Source organism: Bubalus kerabau, chromosome 8 (assembly GCF_029407905.1).
Source record: "Bubalus kerabau isolate K-KA32 ecotype Philippines breed swamp buffalo chromosome 8, PCC_UOA_SB_1v2, whole genome shotgun sequence".
Lineage (NCBI taxonomy): Eukaryota > Metazoa > Chordata > Mammalia > Artiodactyla > Bovidae > Bubalus > Bubalus kerabau.
This window is the reverse complement of record NC_073631.1, coordinates 49,783,848-49,802,662: the sequence shown is the minus strand read 5'-3', so window position 1 is coordinate 49,802,662 and position 18,815 is coordinate 49,783,848. Positions and strand designations below refer to the sequence as shown.

The following is an 18,815-nucleotide window of genomic DNA, read 5'->3' as shown; positions in this document are numbered from 1 at the left end:
TGAAAGGGAAACCATGCAATCAATCGTGGAATGCTGCTGTTTGGGGCTAGGAAGGCGATTTCAAACTTAGAGAAAAGTTGCAAAAATAGTTCAAACACTCCTCCTCATGTGTGTGTGTGTATCCATTTTTACATTTTTAATTTATTATACATTTTTGAATAGTTTGAGAGTAAGTTGCAAATATCATATCCCTTTACCCCTAAATATTTCAATGTGTATTTCCTAGAAACAAAGATATTCTCTTAGGTAACAGTAGGAAGCTAATATACTTGATGTGGACGTAATTCAAATTTTTCCAGTTACACTGTATAGCAAAAAAAAAAGAAAAAAAGTTGGAAGTCCAGACTGACCTGCGCCTTTAGTTAGCATGCCTAACTCATGATCCATACTTCAGTCTGCCATCCACAGCCTTGACTCTTGTGAAGACGCAAAGTCATGTGTTTTGTAAAATGTCTTTTGATTTGGTTTGCTTGATGCTTCCTCATGGTTAGACTCAGGTTTTGCATTTGGGAGTGGAAGGCTCTTTAAAGGGGTGAAATCTGAGTCCTTAAAGGGAGTGAGATCTGAGTTGGGCCAAGGATGAACAGAAATCAGAACAGCCCTTTGACTAGGTACCTGATCTCTCAGAAGCCTGAATGGGATTTGAAAGAGAATATTCACCTGGTGTGGTCATGGTATGTGTGAAATACATTCTGCGCTAACATTTTGGCAAGAAAGGGAACTCTCTCCCCAGTAGACTTATTCTCCCTGTTATTCTGAGTGTCTGATAAATCGTTGCTTCTATATAAGGCCTGCATGAGCAGTGACCCGAGGGCTGGTGATGGTTCTCATGTTTTACAAATGGGAGACCTGAGGCCCAGGGAGCACGTGCATTTAGGGGCCTCCACGCTCATGCCCTTTCTACTCAGCTGTGCTATTTCAAAAGAGTGTTTTCTCCAACAACCCTTGCTTGGCTTTGCTCAAAACAAGGATTCAATAAAGACTCTAGCTCCATTTTCCACTCATGTCAATGACTGATACTTGATTAGTGTTCAGGATTGCTGTCATCGGCATAATTTGCACAGATGCAAAGACCAATTTTGTTGTTACTGAGGCGGAAAGATCGATTTCCTCAGAAGTTATCAGAGTTAGAGAGAACCAATAATCACCGGGGTGTCTCGCTGGCTGATTCTGAAAGGAAGCTTTGTTGCCTCTGGCATCGTGAGCTGTTACGGTGATGAGCCAGGAGGCTGGGACTTGGAAGGCCCAACTGCATGTGTACGTGCACCGCCTGGCTACTGCACCACGGCCATGTGACACGGCACGGCGGTCAGCCTCCAAAGTAAAGAAACCCCAACCACCACCGCTGCCTTCTCAGTGTTGCTCTGAGGGGCACGTGGGACCTTGCAGAGATCACCTTGTAGGCGTGGCCAGTGCCATAGTGATCACTGCCTCCTTACCCAGCCGAGGATTCCTGAGGAGAAGACTTCCTTCCAGTCTGAACCGCTGAGCGAGGCTGCCGCGCCCACCCTCGGTGCAGCAGCTGGAGTGCTGGGTTCAAGTCCAGCTCTGCAGCAGACTGCCTGACCACTCCCAGTGTCTGGCAGTGGGCTCAGTGCACTGAGTTCCTGGCCCCAGATCCTGGCACAGATACGCAGTCATTGTTGGTTTTTCCCCTTCTCCATCCTGTGCTTGCTGTCCATTTCCTTCTCCTCACATTATGCTCCTGCTCCTCCTTTCCCCTCTCAGGCTCCCTCAGTCAAAACAAGAGTTACTCTTCTGTGCCAGAATATGAATCACATGGGCTTCTCTGGTGGCTCAGTGGTAGAGAATCCACCTGCAATGTAGGAGACGCAGGTTCAGTCCCCAGGTCAGGAAGATCCCCTGGAGGAGGGCATGGCAACCCACTCCAGTAGTCTTGTCTGGGTACAAAGAGTCAGACACGACTAAAGCAACTGAGCATGCACGCATAAACATACAGTGGTTGGGAAGTTGAGTCTTTTCATCTCTGACTGGGAAAGTAGAAATCCCCAACAAATCCTGGTTTGCAAAGCAATGAGCTTGGCCTTAGGAGACTGGCACTTCATCATTTTAGCTGGAGGATCAGCTGGATGCTGGACTGGGTGTGGGTGTGTCAAGACGGGGAGGGGTGAACCGTGGCCCCTGGGAGGCATCCGCTAGGGGTAGCTGTGGGATCACCAGCCAGTGACCTGTTTCGTTGGAGGGACCAGATTGTATGTGTGTGTATGGGATGTGGGGTATCTATTTTGATTCAAAATGAAGATGACTTTCCTGGAAGTAAGAATATGGAAAAAATAAACAGTCTGAACATTTGCATGAATGGTTATGAATATGAACTAGGTTACAAATGTAAGTATTTAGAATAGCAACAGAATGAACCCTTAGCAAGTGGTAATCATTTTTTGTGGTGTTTAAGGGCGTGGATTCTGGAGCAAAAGTCCTAGGTTTACATCCCAGCTCCAGCATTTCTAGTTGTACAGCCTTGGGGAAGTTACTTCACCTCTCAGTGTCTCGGTTTCTTTGTCTATAAAATGGGCATAATCATAGTATCTACATGGTAGGATTGTTGTGTCAATTAAATGAATTCATTTACATAAGACACTTAGGAAAGTCCCTGGCAGATATTATCTACTATGTGAGAGTTATTATCTGTTGTATTGATGAGAAAGTCAGTGAGAAAATTGAGTTTTGCTTGTATCCAGGCATATTTTGAGAACACCAATGAAGAGGTTGGTAATCCTGAACTTAGAACACAAGCTATATCTCAAGGCTAGGTTTGTACACCAGACACAGGCACACGTTGGGCAGTGCAGGCTTCCTCTTCTAAAGCCTCAGATCTCCAGGACAGACATTTGGATCTCTTTGCTGCCATACATGACGATGTGTTCTTTGAACAAGGATCTTGACATTCACTGTGTTAGTTTCTTAGGGCAGCTGTAACAAAGTACCACGAAACAAATTGATTGTCTCACAATTCTGGAAGCCAGATGTCTGAGATAAGGTGTCAGCAGGCTTAGTTCCTTCTATGGGCTGATTCTGTTTCAAGGCTCTTCCCAGCTCTTGGTGGTTTGTGAACAGCCATTGACCTTTCTCTGCATGTGGGTGCATCACCCCAATCTTCCCTTCATCTTCCCATTGTGCTCTCCTGTGTGTATCTGTCTCTGTGTTCAAATTTCCCTTCTGCAGGACACTGTTGTGTTAGATTAGGTCCCACCCTAATGACCTTGTCTTAATTTGATCATCTGCAAAGAACCTATTTCCAAATAAGGTTATATTCATAAATACTGGGGCTTCCTTGGTAGCTCAGTTGGTAAAGAATCTGCCTGCAGTGTAGGAGACCCTGGTTTGATTCCTGGGTTGGGAAGATCTGCTGGAGAAGGGATAGGCTACCCACTCCAGTATTCTTGGGCTTCTCTTGTGGCTCAGCTGGTAAAGAATCCGCCTGCAATGAGGGAGACCTGGGTTCGATCCCTGGCTTGGGAAGATCCCCTGAGAAGAGAAAGGCTACCCACTCCAGTATTCTGACTTAGAGAATTTCATGGACTGTATAGTCCATGGGGTTGCAAAGAGTTGGACACGACTGAGCAACTTTCACTTCACTTCACTTCATAAGTACTGGGGGTTGAGACTTCAACATCATTTAAGGGGATACAATTCAACCCCTTACATTCACACACCATTAAGCCCTCATGTCTGAATTGCAGAAACTGCTTTCCAGCTGGCTGATCCATTACCCCTCACCTCTCATCCCAGCTCACTTTCCATAAAGGGAGGGAAAACTCCATTTTCACCACAAGGCATCTATTGCGTCCCTAATACTGTGATCCGAAAACAACATCGAGCTCAAATGGATCCAGATCAAACACCATCAGCACCATGTTGAAAGCCCAGCCTGTACCATGTTGCAGGCTGGGGTCTGACCTGGTTTTGGGTAAAGACTTCATTTTGTATGAGGGACTCTACATTGGCCCAGGGCTCCCTGGCTGAAGTTCAGTGTGGGAATGATGAGAGGGGCCATCAGGGATCTTTTGAGTTTTCTCTGGGCTCTATTCTGGTACCCAGAGGCGGTCTCACAGTGCAATAGTATTAGCTTTGGGAAGTGAGTATCATCTCTGACCTGCTGCTGCCCAGCTGTGTGAACTTGGACCTGCCTCTCTGGAGATGAGTGTTCTCCGTAGTCCACTGGGGAAGTTGGATTCACAATAAAGCTCACTTTATCTTATTTAATCCTCACAGCAAACTGCTAAAGCAGGTGTTGGTATCCCCATTTCACAGATAGTTAGTCAGTTCAGTTCAGTCGCTCAGTCGTGTCCGACTCTTTGCGACCCCATGAATCGCAGCACGCCAGGCTTCCCTGTCCATCACCAACTCCCAGAGTTCACTCAAACTCAGGTCCATCGAGTCAGTGATGCCATCCAGCCATCTCATCCTCTGTCGTCCCCTTCTCCTCCTGCCCCCAATCCCTCCCAGCATCAGAGTCTTTTCCAATGAGTCAGTTCTTCGCATGAAGTGGCCAAAGTACTGGAGTTTCAACTTTAGCATCATTCTTTCCAATGAACACCCAGGACTGATCTCCTTTAGAATGGACTGGTTGGATCTCCTTGCAGTCCAAGGGACCCTCAAGTCTTCTCCAACACCACACTTCAAAAGCATCAATTCTTCAGTGCTCAGCTTTCTTCACAGTCCAACTCTCAGATCCATACGTGACCACTGGAAAAACCATAGCCTTGACTAGACAGACCTTTGTTGGCAAAGTAATGTCTCTGCTTTTTAATATGCTATCTAGGTTGGTCATAACTTTCCTTCCAAGGAGTAAGCGTCTTTTAATTTCATGGCTGCAGTCACCATCTGCAGTGATTTTGGAGCCCAAAAAAATAAAGTCTGACACTGTTTCCACTGTTTCCCCATCTATTTGCCATAAAGTGATGGGACCAGATGCCATGATCTTAGTTTTCCAAATGTTGAGCTTTAAGCCAACTTTTTCACTCTCCTCTTTCACTTTCATCAAGAGGCTTTTTAGTTCCTCTTCACTTATTTCACAGATAGGAAATATCTTAATTAAGAAATTAAAGGACCCACATTTTTATATTAAATGACCCTGCCTCTTTTTTTTCTTTTCTATCATAATTTATCACAGGATTGAATATAGTTCCCTGTGCTATATGAAAGGTCCTTGTTGTTAATCCATTCTATATATCTTAGTTTGCATCTGCTAATCCCAAATTCCCAATCCCTCCTCCCCCACCTTCCCTTCCCCTCGGCAACCAGGAGCTTGTTGTCTGTGTCTGTAAGTCTGTTTCTGTGTCATGGATAAGTTTCGTTTATGTCGTATTGTAAATTTCACATAAGTGATATTATATGCTGTTTATCTTTCTCTTTTTGGCTTACTTTGCATAGTACAGTAATCTCTAGTCCATCCATGTTGCTGCAAATAGCATTATGTTATTCTTTTTTATGATTGAGCATTACTCCATTGTATATATGTACCATACCTTCTTTATCCATTCATCTGTCGATGGACATTATGGTTGCTTCCATGTCTTAGCTATTGTAAATACTGCTGCTGTGAATATAGGGGTACATATTCCTTTTTAAATTATAGTTTTGTCCAGATATATGCCCAAGAATGGGATGACTGGGTCATATGGCAATTCTGTTTTTAGCTTTTTGAGGAACCTCCATACTGTTTTCCATAGTGGCTACACCAATTTACATTCCCACCAACAGTGGAGTGTTCCCTTTTCTCCATACCCTGTCCTCCATTTGTTATTTGTAGACTGTTTAATGATGGCCATTCTAATTGTAAAGTGGTACCTCATTGTAGATTTGATTTGCATTTCTCTAATAATTAGCGATGTTGAGCATCTTTTCATGTGCCTCTTAGCCATCTGTATGTCTTCTATGGAGAAATGTCTATTTGTTTTTTCTGCCCATTCTTTGATTGGGTTGTTTGTTTTTCTGTTATTGTATGAGTTGTTTGTATATTTTCGAAATTAAGCCCTTGTTGGAATGATCTTGCCTCTTTAACTAATTCATAAATCCAAGTGGTTTTCCATCTCGGCTGCAGAGTATAATCACTTGGCAGGACTTTGGGTTTGAGGTTTGATGTCTCTGGGAGTCAGGACTGAGGAACCCTATTTTGCAAGAGCTCTTCAGGTAGTTCTGATTTAGTTCCAGCATTGAGAGCACTGCTGTAAACGTCCTGTGATCCTTTGGTCTAAAAGCTAGAGGAATGCATATTGCCTCTGTGCTCATTGCTAAGCTCCGTGGGCCTTCACTAACCCCTTTTCTCCCTTCTGACTTCCCCAACCAATGCCCCTTTCTTGTAGTGTCTCACTTGGTGATCAGTTGCCTTTGTGGCCCTCATGGGCTAGACTGGTCGTCATGGAGCTGGATGCCTTCTACCAGATGGCTTACAGGTTCTGGCTTTCTGATCCTGACAGAGCCATCATCCTTCATTCACAGATTGTCTCCACCGTATTTTTCAAATTGTCATTGAAACTCAGTAGTGGATCATGAAATCAGTAGAGCGAAGCATTTAAAAATAAAATAGGGAAGAAAAAGAAAACATAGGGTAGGTTACATAGTAAAGAAAAGCAATGTCTTGTGAAATTTCTGTTTTGGATCACTCTAATGGGAGAAGGCAAAGAGGAGCTAAAGAGCATCTTGATGAGGGTGAAGGAGGAGAGTGAAAGAGCCAACTTAAGACTAAATATTAAAAAACTAAGATCGTGGCATCTAGCCCCATTACATGGCATGGCAAATAGAAGGTGAAAAGGTGGAAGTAGTGACAGATTTCCTCTTCTTGGGCTCCAGAGTCACTGCGGATGGTGATTGCAACAATGAAATCAGAAGACGACAGCTTCTTGGCAGGAAAGTGATGACAAACCTAGACAGTGTGTTGAAAAGCAGAGACATTACTTTGTTGTCAAAGGTCTGTGTCGTCAAGGCTGTGGCCTTCCCAGTGATCATGAATGGTCGTGAGAACTGGACCATAAAGAAGACATAACACCAGTCAATTGATGCCTTTGAACTGTGGTGCTGGAGAAGACTCCTGAGAGTCCCTTGGATAGCAAGCAGATCAAACCAGCCAATCTTAAGGGAGATCAACCCTACATATTCACTGGAAGGTCTGATGCTGAAGCTTCAGTATTTTGGCCATTGGATGTGAACAGACAACTCATTGGAAAAGTCCCTGATGCTGGGAAAGATTGAGGGCAGAAGGAGTAGAGGGTGTCAGAGGATGAGATGGCTGGACAGCATCACTGATGCAATGAGCATGAACTTGGGCGAACTCCGGGAGATGGTGAGGGACAGGGAGGCCTGGTGTGCTACAGTCCATGGGGTCGCAGAGTCGGACACGACTGAAGTGACTGAGCACGTACACACACACAGGCACAGACACACACACACACACACAGTCCAAATATATGTTTTATATATGTATACACATATATGTATATATATATATATATATGCATGCATGAGTGCTCAGTCGTGTCCAACTCTTTGTGACCTTCTGGGCTGTTGCCCACCAGGCTCCTCCTAGGATATATATATATATATGGGATCTCCATGAAAAGCCCTTCTTACTGTGAGTTACAAAGTATAGTGCAGACAAAAAATGTTTCAATTGCCCTATATTGGCTTATATTTATCATTGCTTCAGAACATGAAATAAAATGCTACTCCTCTAAGAGGTCATCTGGTCCACTGATCTCCAAAACTGGTGCTCTGCAGCTGCACAAGGATCCCCTAGGAAATTTGTTAAAAATGCCAAATCCTCAGGCCCAGCCCCACAAAGTAAAATTTACTTGACCCAAGAATGTGTATTTTCTGATTCTGAGTTTTGGGAACCACTAATCTAATCTACTTTCTTGATTTGACATTGAGTGGCATGCCCAAGGTCATGTAGCTCATTAGTGGCAGAGCTGGGATTCTCCACCCCTTGCCCTCCTCCATCTTTCCATTCCACAAGTCTCAAGGGAAGGCCTAAGCGGAGGTCCTAACATGGAATGCTTGCAGTAGAATTACCTGCAAAGGTTTTTAAAAATATGGATGCCCTAGCCCACCCCAAACCAATTAAATGACAACCTCTGGGGATGGGCCTGAGCATCTGGCCTTCTGAGAATGCCTCTCAAACTTTAATCTGCATATGCCTTCTCCCACCCCTGCCCCCAGGGCCTTGCTACAATGCAGACTCTGCTTAAGGTCTGTGTGAGGCTTTGAGATTCTGTTCAAAACAGGTTCCCCTGTTGCTGGTCTGGGAACCAAGCTTTGTGTAGCAGGACCTTAAGGTATGGTCCCAGGTCCCCAAGAACCTGCAGACTTCCTCACCTCTGTCAGCATCTCACTTTCCTGCCTCACTTTATACTCTGTGGGTTTGCATTTGCTTTCCCTTCAGCAGGCTTTCCCCTGTGGCTCAGCTGGTAAAGAATCTGCCTGCAATGTGAGAGACCTGGGTTCAATCCCTGGGTTGGGAAGATCCCCTGGAGAAGCAAATGGGTGGCTCAGACCGTAAAGCATCTGCCTACAATGCAGGAGACCCGGGTTCGATCCCTGGGTCAGGGAGATCCCCGGGAGAAGGAAATGGTAACTCACTCCAGTATTCTTGCCTGGAAAATTCCATGGACGGAGGAGCCTGGTTGGCTACTGTCCATGGGGTCGCAAAAAGTTGGACACGACTGAGCGACTTCACTTCACTCACTCCAGTATTCTGGCCTGGAGAATTCCATGGCCCATATAGTCCATTGGAAGGACTGATGCTGAAGCTGAAGCTCCAATACTTTGGCCACCTGATGCAAAGAACTGACTCATTGGAAAAGACCCTAATGCTGAGAAAAATTGAGGGCGGGAGGAGAAGGGGATGACAGAGGATGAGATGGTTGGATGGCATCACCGACTCGATGGACATGAGTTTGAGTGAACTCCAGGAGTTGGTGATGGACAGGGAAGCCTGGCGTGCTGCAGTCCATGGGGTCACAAAGAGCTGGACATGACTGAGTGACTTTTACTTTCTTTCTCTTCAGCAGTGATTTTCCACTGTGTCATTTATCAAAAGTTGGCCTCCCTACCCACACTTTTAAGTATCTCAACAGCAAGGACCACGGTTTTAAATTCTTCCCCCTTGCCCTCCCTAGCCCATCCACCTAGGCCTGCACTCTTCTCTACAGGTTCCTGAAAAAGGTGGCCGTGTCATCACCAGCTCTGGCTTAACTCCATCCATCAGCAGATAGTGAGGGTTCATCTAAAGGAACAGTGAGCCCGCACCCACAGCCTGTCCTGGGAGGGCTTGCCATCCTGCAAGGGAGGGAAAGCATGTGCCTACGTTGCTACGACTTAAGCCTACTGAGAGGTATGGGTACTGTGCAGTGGGGTTAAAAGCACGCAGCCAGATGACTGGGGTTCAAATCCCAACTCTACTGCTAATTGTGCAGACTTGGACAATTTACTAAGCCTCAGTTTTCCTAGTTATAAAATAGGGACAAGAATAGCACATAATTTGTACAGTTGTTTTGAAGATTAAATGAGTTAACAGATATAAAGTGCTGGCCCTCGTGGTAAGCTGTATGTCAGTGCTGATATAATTTAATTGTAGTACAAGAGAACAGTTTCATGACATGCTAGAGCCTGAAGTATTCATCAAACGTGGATCCTCCAGAGATGGAGATAGTCCATTCCTGGTAGTGGGAACAGCATGGGCAAAGGCCCAGAGGCAGACACACAAGGACATCAAGAACCAGTTTGTTCTGACTCACACCACAGGGGTGCCTGTAGGGAGCAGTAGCTGATGGGCTTTGAATGTCAGTTGAGGCCAGGTGGTGGAAATCCTTGAAGGCCACACTGGAGAGTTAAGATTTTATTCTGGAAGCAATCAAGAGCCAGTCCTGGGAGATCTTTTAATATAACTTTTCCTATAAAAATCACAGAGTGTGTCTCAGTTCTGAGCAGAATGTCTCAACCACTCCCCTCTTTCAGGTATTGCGGTTAATTTTCTTCATACCTCCTCTTGTCTACCTCACAGTGTTGCTCCAGGCTTTTCTCATTGTCTGAGTGAACATTCAGGACAATTAAATGACCTTCAGCCAGGTCACCATAAGGGTCATATAGCCAGGAACACATATAATCATTGGGGCTCACAGCCCAAAACTGCTGGGCCACTCTGCCAGTGGGATCTTGTCACCTCCCAGCCACAGAGCTCTTAAAAGACCATATTTCCTCATTAAGAGCTTTGAGCAGGAACCTGCAGCTCCCACAAGCTTATCTTTCCTTCTCCCCCCTCCTCCCCCTTTAATTCTTAACCCAAGGATAATATACTCAAATGGTAGGCTGTCTCTCTCTCCCTCACACACACACACACACACACACGTGGGTAGGCAGCAGAGAGAGCTGCCTGCTACTCTATGATATAGTTGCAAGTTGCCTAACTTCTCTGTACGCCCAAAAGTGAGGAGTTTATCAGTAACGTGAAGGTCATAGGAGCCCACATGACATTGAATTGTCATGAAGGTTAAATGAATTAAAACAAGTAAAGCAGAACTGTGTGTCTTAGCACAGGGTCAATGATCAACAGGCATTAGCTATTATTATTATAATAGAGGAAATTGGAAGGGCTCATGGTCTGCCACATTACAATGAGAAAGAAAATATTATTACCAATTTGGAAAGGAGTAAAAGGATTATAAAAGGCATTGTATGTGAAAATCTGTGACAATAAATTTGAAAATCAAGAGGAAATGGGGAATTTCCTAGCAAAATAAAAATTATCAAAATTGCCCCCAAAGAGGCAGAACATCTGAATAGACCAATAACCATAGAACACTTTAGATAGAGTTCATTAAAGAGATACGCTTTTAAAAAAGCCTTCGTGGTCTTATAACTGGATACTGTCTAGTCTTCAAAAACCAGGTATTGCCTTTCTTATTCAAACTATTTCTGCCCCTAGAATAAGATGAAAATTTCCCTTGATTCATTTTACGAAGCCAGCATGACCTGAATATTCAAGCCTAAAAAGCACAAATCTCTTCTATCTCAAAAGCTTTGAGGTAAAAGATGACCCTAACAAAGAAAGACAGGGAAGAAAGCAGGATTTGGTGTGCGTGACATGCCCTCGCTTGGGCAGTAGATCTGCACCGGGAGGCATGGAAGCGTCACCTGAGCAGCCTCCCCGGGCCCCACTCCTGAGATCCTGACCTTATTAGTCTGGGGAAGGGCCGGGCCGTGGAAACGTTTTCCAGCTTCCCAGAGCCACTGCTTAAGGAAACTGGAAATCCCGTTAAGTGCACAAGCCTAGTTTATGGATCTTAAACCAGCTGAGTCGAGCAGCAGTTCCAGGAGAGACTTCCCACCCATCCTTTCATGTGACCAGAGCTACAACAAGCAGCCGTTGGCTACAGACATACCAAGCCTCCCTTCAGAGCCCAGGGGGTTCCACAGAGCTGCATGTGTCCTGTGCTCAAAGACCAAAGACCTGGTCAGGAACAAGACCGCTCATATTTGTGGATTCTGAGCCAGCAACTTTGCCTGCTGCAAAGGAAGGCCAAGAGAGCCCACAGAGATTTTTACTCTTTGGAATTCAGGGGGATTTTAATGACAGCCCTGTTCATGATTGTGCTGGAGGGTGATTGAGCTTACACCGTGAGCAGCCCTGTGAATACACAGCAGTGTGAGTCTACATTTTTAGCTCTCCTCCTTAGTCCATTTCCAGTTCCTGGGTTCAGCACCAGCGTGCACAGCACTGTGACCGCTTGTGACTGAAGCCTCCTCAAACCACCCTGTAAGCATCACAGAAGAGGGAAGAATGTCCTGCATCCTGTTCTTCCAGTAGTTGGGTTCCCTGACTAGGGACTCTATGGTCCCTTCCAACCACCTATCCTCCTCAGAGACAACCCTGTTAGTTTAATATCTGTCTTCAGCCCCGGTCTTCTATATAAATCTTGTTTCTATCCCTTGCTTCATTGAATAATAATAATAATGAGGCAACTTGAATGATCCTCACCATAACACAGTATAAGAAAGGAATAAATGAGTAAATTGCTGGCTTATGTTTGGATAATTAATATAGGAGCAGTGCAGACTGTCTCTTCCTCTGTATGCCTCCATCCGCAGCAGGAAATCCCGCTGGGCTTCTTGGAGTCGCTGCACCATTAAACAAAGGGAGAAGAAGACAAAAGATGCCAAGAACTCGTGATGAAATGGGACAGTATCTGGTGTTTGCTTTGTAATATTCCCTAAAAGGAACAGTTGGGAGGTAGGAGTAGATGATATAGGATTGGCAAAATACTAATTGTTGAAACTGAGTGGTGGGCACATGGGCATTTGTTATACCATTCTTTTTGTGTGTTTGAATTTCTTCTATAAGAAATGAAAAGAATAGGAGAGAACACATGTTGACAGAAATGAGTTCCATCAGCCCATAACTGGCAGAAGATCTGACACTGAATGGGGAAAGTACAAAAAGAGGGACTGGACTCTTGGTGCAGAGCGGCTGGTAGTGCCTATTCAATTCAGTCACTCGGTCGTGACCGACTCTTTGTGACCCCATGGACTGCAGCACGCCAGGCCTCCCTGTCCATCACCAACTCCCGGAGTTTACTCAAACTCACGTCCTTTGAGTCGGTGATGCCATCCAGCCATCTCATCCTCTGTTGTCCCCTTCTCCTCCCGCCTTCAGTCTTTCCCAGCATCAGGGTCTTTTCAAATGAGTCAGTTCTTTGCATCAGGTGGCCAAAGTTTTGGAATTTCAGCTTCAGCATCAGTCCTTCCAATGAATAGTCAGGACTGATTTCCTTTAGGATGGACTGGTTGGATCTCCTTGCTGTCCAAGGGACTCTCAAGAGTCTTCTCCAGCACCACAGTTCAAAAGCATCAATTCTTTGGCACTCAGCTTTCTTTATAGTCCAATTCTCACATGCATACATGACTACTGGAAAAACCATAGCTTTGACGAGACAGACTTTTGTTGGCAAAGTAATGTCTCTGCTTTTTAATATACTATCTAGGTTGGTCATAACTTTTCTTCCAAGGAGCAAGGATTTTTTAATTTCATGGCTGTAGTCACCGTCTGCAGTGATTTTGAAGCCCCCCAAAAATAAAGTCTGTCACTGTTTCCACTGTTTCCCCATCTATTTGCCATGAAGTGATGGGACCAGATGCCGTGATCTTCGTTTTCGGAATGTTGAGTTTTAGGCCAACTTTTTCATTCCCCTCTTTCACTGTAATCAAGAGGCTCTTTAGTTCTTCTTCACTTTCTGCCATAGGGTGGTATCATCTGCATATCTGAGGTTATTGATTTCTCCCAGCAATCTTGAGTCCAGCTTGTGCTTCATCCAGCCCAGAGTTTCTCATGATGTACTCTGCATATAAATTAAATAAGCAGGATGACAGTATACAGCCTTGACATATTTATTTCCCGATTTGGAACTAGTCTGTTGTTCCATATCCAATTCTAACTCTTGCTTCCTACCTGCATACAGATTTCTCAAGAGGCAGGTCAGGTGGTCTGGTATTCCCATCTCTTTCAGAATTTTCCACAGTTTGTTATGATCCACACAGTCAAAGGCTTTGGCATAGTCAATAGAGCAGAAATTGATGTTTTTTTGGAACTCTCTGGCTTTTCCAATGATCCAACAGGTGTTGGCAATTTGATCTCTGGTTTCTCTGCCTTTTCTAAATCCAACTTGAACATCTGGAAGTTCACATACTGCTGAAGCCTGGCTTGGAGAATTTTGAGCATTACTTTGCTAGCACGTGAGATGAGTGCAACTGTGTGGTAGTTTGAGCATTCTTTGGCATTGCCTTTCTTTGGGATTGAGATGAAAACTGACCTTTTTGAGTCCTTGGCCACTGCTGAGTTTTCCAAATTTGCTGGCATATTGAGTGCAGCACTTTCACAGCATCATCTCTGAGGATTTGAAATAGCTCAACTAGAATTCCATCACCTACACTAACTTCGTTTGTAGTGATGCTTCCTAAGACCCGCTTGACTTCGCATTCCAGGATGTCTGGCTCTAGGTGAATGATCATACCATCATGATTATCTGGGTCGTGAAGATCTTTTTTGTATAGTTCTTCTGTGTATTCTTGCCACATCTTCTTAATATCTTCTGCTTCTGTTAGGTCCATACCATTTGTGTCTTTTATTGTGCCCATCTTTGCATGAAATGTTCCCTTGGTATCTCTAATTTTCTTGAAGAGATCTCTAATCTTCCCCATTCTGTTGTTTTCCTCTATTTCTTTGCACTGATCACTGAGGAAGGTTTTCTTATCTCTCCTTGCTATTCTTTGGAACTCTGTATTCAGATGGGTATATCTTTCCCTTTCTCCTTTGCTTTTCACTTCTCTTCTTTTCACAGCTATTTGTAAGGCCTCCTCAGACAGCCATTTTGCTTTTTTGCATTTCTTTTTCTTGGGGATGGTCTTGATTCTTGTCTCCTGTACAGTGTCACAAACCTCTGTCCATAGTTCTTCAGGCACTCTGTCTATCATATCTAATCCCTTGAATCTATTTGTCACTTCCACTGTATGACTGTAAGGGGTTTGATTTAGGTCATACCTGAATGGTCCAGTGGTTTTCCCTACTTTCTTCAATTTAAGTTTGAATTTGGCAATAAGGAGTTCGTGATCTGAGCCACAGTCAGCTCTAGGTCTTGTTTTTGCTGATTGTATAGAGCTTCTCTATCTTCAGCTGCAAAGAATATAATGAATCTGATTTCGATATTGACCACCTGGTGATGTCCATGTGTAGAGTCTTCTCTTGTGTTGTTGGAAAAGGGTGTTTGCTATGACCAGTGCGTTCTCTTGGCAAAACTCTATTAGCCTTTGCCCTGCTTCATTCTGTATTCCAAGGCCAAATTTGCCCGTTATTCCAGGTATTTCTTGACTTCCTACTTTTGCATTCCAGTCCCCTATAATGAAAAGGACATCTTTGGGGGTGTTAGTGCTAGAAGGTCTTGTAGGTCTTACAGAATCATTCAACTTCAGCTTCTTCATCATTACTGGTCAGGGCATAGACTTGGATTGCTGTGATAGTGAATGGTTTGCCTTGGAAATGAACAGAGATAAATCATTCTGTCATTTTTGAGATTGCATCCAAGTACTGCGTTTTGGACTCTTTTGTTGACTATGATGGCTGCTCCATTTCTTCTAAGGAATTCTTGCCCACAGTAGTAGATATAATGGTCATCTGAGTTAAATTCACCCATTCCAGTCTATTTTAGTTCGCTGATTCCTGAAATGTCGACATTCACTCTTGCCATCTCCTGTTTGACCACTTCCAATTTGCCTTGATTCATGGACTTAACATTCCAGATTCCTATGCAATATTGCTCTTTACAGCATCAAACTTTGCTTCTATTACGTCACATCCACAACTGGGTGTTGTTTTTGCTTTGGCTCCGTCTCTTCATTCTTTCTGGAATTATTTCTCCACTGATCTCCAGTAGCATATTGGGCACTTACTGACTTGGGAAGTTCATCTTTCAGTGTCCTATCTTTTTGCCTTTTCATACTGTTTACGGGGTTTTCAAGGCAAGAATACTGAAAGGTTTGCCATTCCCTTCTCCAGTGGACCACATTCTGTCAGACCTCCCCACCATGACCCGTCCATCTTAGGTGGCCCTACACAGCATGGCTCATAGTTTCATTGAGTTAGACAACCAATCTGATCACCAATCCATGTGATCAGATTGGTTAGTTTTCTGTGATTGTGGTTTTCAGTCTGTCTGCCCTCTGCTGGAGAAGGATAAGAGGCGTATAGAAGCTTCCTGATGGGAGAGACTAACTGAGGGGAAAACTGGGTCTTTTCTGATGGGGGGGGGGGGGGTCATGCTCAGTAAATCTTTAATCCAATTTTCTGTTGATGGGTGGAGCTGTGCTCCCTCCCTGTCATTTACCTGGGGCCAAACTAAGGTGGACTAATGAAGGTAGTGGCGCCCTCCTTCAAAAGGTCCCATGATGCACTGCTAGCGTACTGTGTGTATGTACTGTGGGGCCTATTACAACCCTGAATGTTAATTGGAAGGACTGATGCTGAAGCTGAAGCTCCAATACTTTGGCCACCTGATCCGAAGAGCCAACTCATTGGAAAAGACCCTGGTGCTGGGAATGATTGAGGGCAGGAAGAGAAGGGCACCAGGATGAGATAGTTAGATGGCATCATCAACTCAATGGACATGAGTTTGAGCAAACTCCAGGAGTTAGGGAGGCTTGCATGCTGCAGTCCACGGAGTCACAAAGAGTCAGACACAACTGAGCAACTAAACAACAACAAATCGCAGTGCTCAGCACTGTGTCTGGCTCAGATAAAGCACTCTCAAACGAGAGTCAGCAGATCCCACAGGACATGGGGGTCTAGTGGGAAAGAGGCTAAGGAAAATAGAATGTATTCAAGGTATTTAATTTGAAACTGTTTTAGTCTTCATAGGTGAGATCACAGAGGAAGGGTAAGTCTTTGTTTCCATAGAATAAATTTGCCAGCTCTGTCTGAAAGCTTCCACCTTTTCAGTTAATGCTGACAATGTCATGTACCCCATCAGGAAGAGAGAACATAAATATGAGAGTAGGAGATTCCAGAGCAATGGAGAAATCCAGTCGTGGCTCACATGTATCCTCTCTGCTTGCTCCGTCACCTCCTTACTTTGTCTCGTATTCTCTCCTTTCCTTCCCACTCCACCCCCATCTCTCTGCTTATTCACTTTGATTAGACTTTGGAAGACTTAAAATATTTTCCCTTTGAAAAGGACCTGGCCTGGTCACTGATGTTTATAAATCAACATTTAAGAATCACTTTCATTTACTAACAAGCTCCATCTTCCCTGGTGGCTCAGATGGTAAAAGCGTCTGCCTACAATGCAGGAGACCCAGGTTCGATCCCTGGGTCAGGAAGATCCCCTGGAGAAGGAAATGGCAACCCACTCCAGTACTCTTGCCTGGAAAATCCCATGGACGGAGAAGCGTGGTAGGCTACAATCCATGGGGTCACAAAGAGTCAGACATGACTGAGTGACTTCACTTTCTTTCTTCCTTTCCATCTTCTAAGAAACTCCAGAGCCAGCCAAGTCAAGATATTTTTTAAAAAATATAAAAGAAGACTGAGGGCTGCCAAAGCTTCAGAACAGCACACAATAGACAACAGACCACCAGCTGGAGGGGCCAAGAGTGGGAAGAGCTGGTACATACTTGATTCGGATGTTAACCAAAGATTACTGATGGTCTACTTAATCTGCAAAGGATTACCTTAACAGAAGTCAGACTGCCTCTTCTGACTTTTGTTTAACCATGGAATTTTTGAGTGATGGCAGGTTGGCCTCTCCAGCCACAGCAGCTGCTCAGGCTGTGGGGCCCACTGAGAAGTGATTTGAGTGAAGGGTTCAGTTTGAGGGTTTTTTGTTTTGTTTGTTTGGGTTTTAGCTTTGTTTTTAGCATTTACTGCCTGAGAATCCCTTCCATGTGTCTGGGCCTTCCTGGTGCAGAAAGCACGTTTATTTTTGGATCATTTCATTTGACATTCCCAGCAGTGGTGAGAGGCAGGCTGGCCAGGAGTCTCAAACCCTTGTTTACAGATGAGGAAACTAATACTCAGAGAATTATGATTTTTTAGGGTCAAATAATTAGTACATGGCAGAGTTACAACTGAATTATTCAATTGTCTGCTATTAGGAAGGTTAACAATCCAGAGATAAAGACAACGTGATATACTTAATATTGCTTAGCCATGCAATGTCTGACCCTTAGCAGGGCCTCAAAAGGATTGGAAGGGTGGATAGATGTGTACATGAGTGAATGGAGCTCCTGGAAGTTGGAAAGTGGGCCTTTTTCACCTTTGTACCCCTGGTGCCACTATTGTGCTTTGACATACAGGACCCACTTAATAAATATTTGTGGAATGAACAATCTACTTACGTGTGCCATATACTTTTGTACCAAGACAAGAGTTTGTGAAGAAGGTTAACTTTCTGAAGCTTTAAAGAATAGAAGAGGCTGGACTTCTCTGGTGGTACAGTGGATAAGAATTTACCTGCCGGTGCAGAGGACGCAGGTTCAATCCCTTGTCCAGGAAGATTCCACATGCTGCCGGCAACTGAAGCCCATGTGCCACAACTACTGGAGCTCAAGTGCTCTAGGGACCGAGAGCCCCAACTAATGAGACCCTGTGCTGCAGCTCCTGAAGCCTCTGCACAAACTAGGGTGGCCTCTGCTTGCTGCAGAGAAAGCCCTTGCACAGCAACAAAGACCTAATGTGACCAAAAAAATTATTAAAAAAAAAAAAGAATAGAAGGGGCTGAGAAATGCAGTGTGACTATAATTATTATTATTTATTGACATATTATTCACCACACTTTGATGTAAAAAGACCTCCCATTCATTCACGTATTTATTCAACAGATTATTGAGAGCCTGCTGAGCACTCAGTTCTGTTCTAGGTATTAGTGATATAACAGTAAACAAAAAAAGGTAAAGTCTCTGCTCTCATCAAAATCACCTTCTGTTTGAGAATGACAGGTAACAAGCAACTAAATAGACAACATTAATAATACTTGGAAAATTAAGCAAGCGAGGAAGGAAGAGAGTGATGCTGAAGGGGTTGCTGTTGTCTCCATGACGGTCTCTCTGATACTGTGATATTTGAGCAGTGACCCAAAAGAAGTGGTGGGGGTGAGTTGTGAGGTGTTCCAGGGGAAAAGCATTTCAGACAGGGGAAACAGACAGTGCAAAGGCGCTGAGTCTGCTCTTAGGGTTTGAGAAATACCTAGGAGGCTAGTGTGACTGGAAGGGAGTAAATGAGATAGACAGTTCCAAGAGATTGAAGGATTTTG

General features: G+C 44.3%; 1 protein-coding gene and 1 non-coding gene across 7 annotated transcripts in view; both read left to right on the top strand.

Moving 5' to 3' along the window:
- The window catches only part of ATXN7L1 (ataxin 7 like 1), a 252,662-nt gene that overhangs the window by 135,792 nt on the left and 98,055 nt on the right, over positions 1–18,815 (top strand). The gene's annotated exons all lie outside the window — the stretch shown is intronic.
- On the top strand, positions 16,812–16,885 carry TRNAC-ACA (transfer RNA cysteine (anticodon ACA)). The gene has a single exon. It is a non-coding gene; the product is annotated as a tRNA-Cys (tRNA).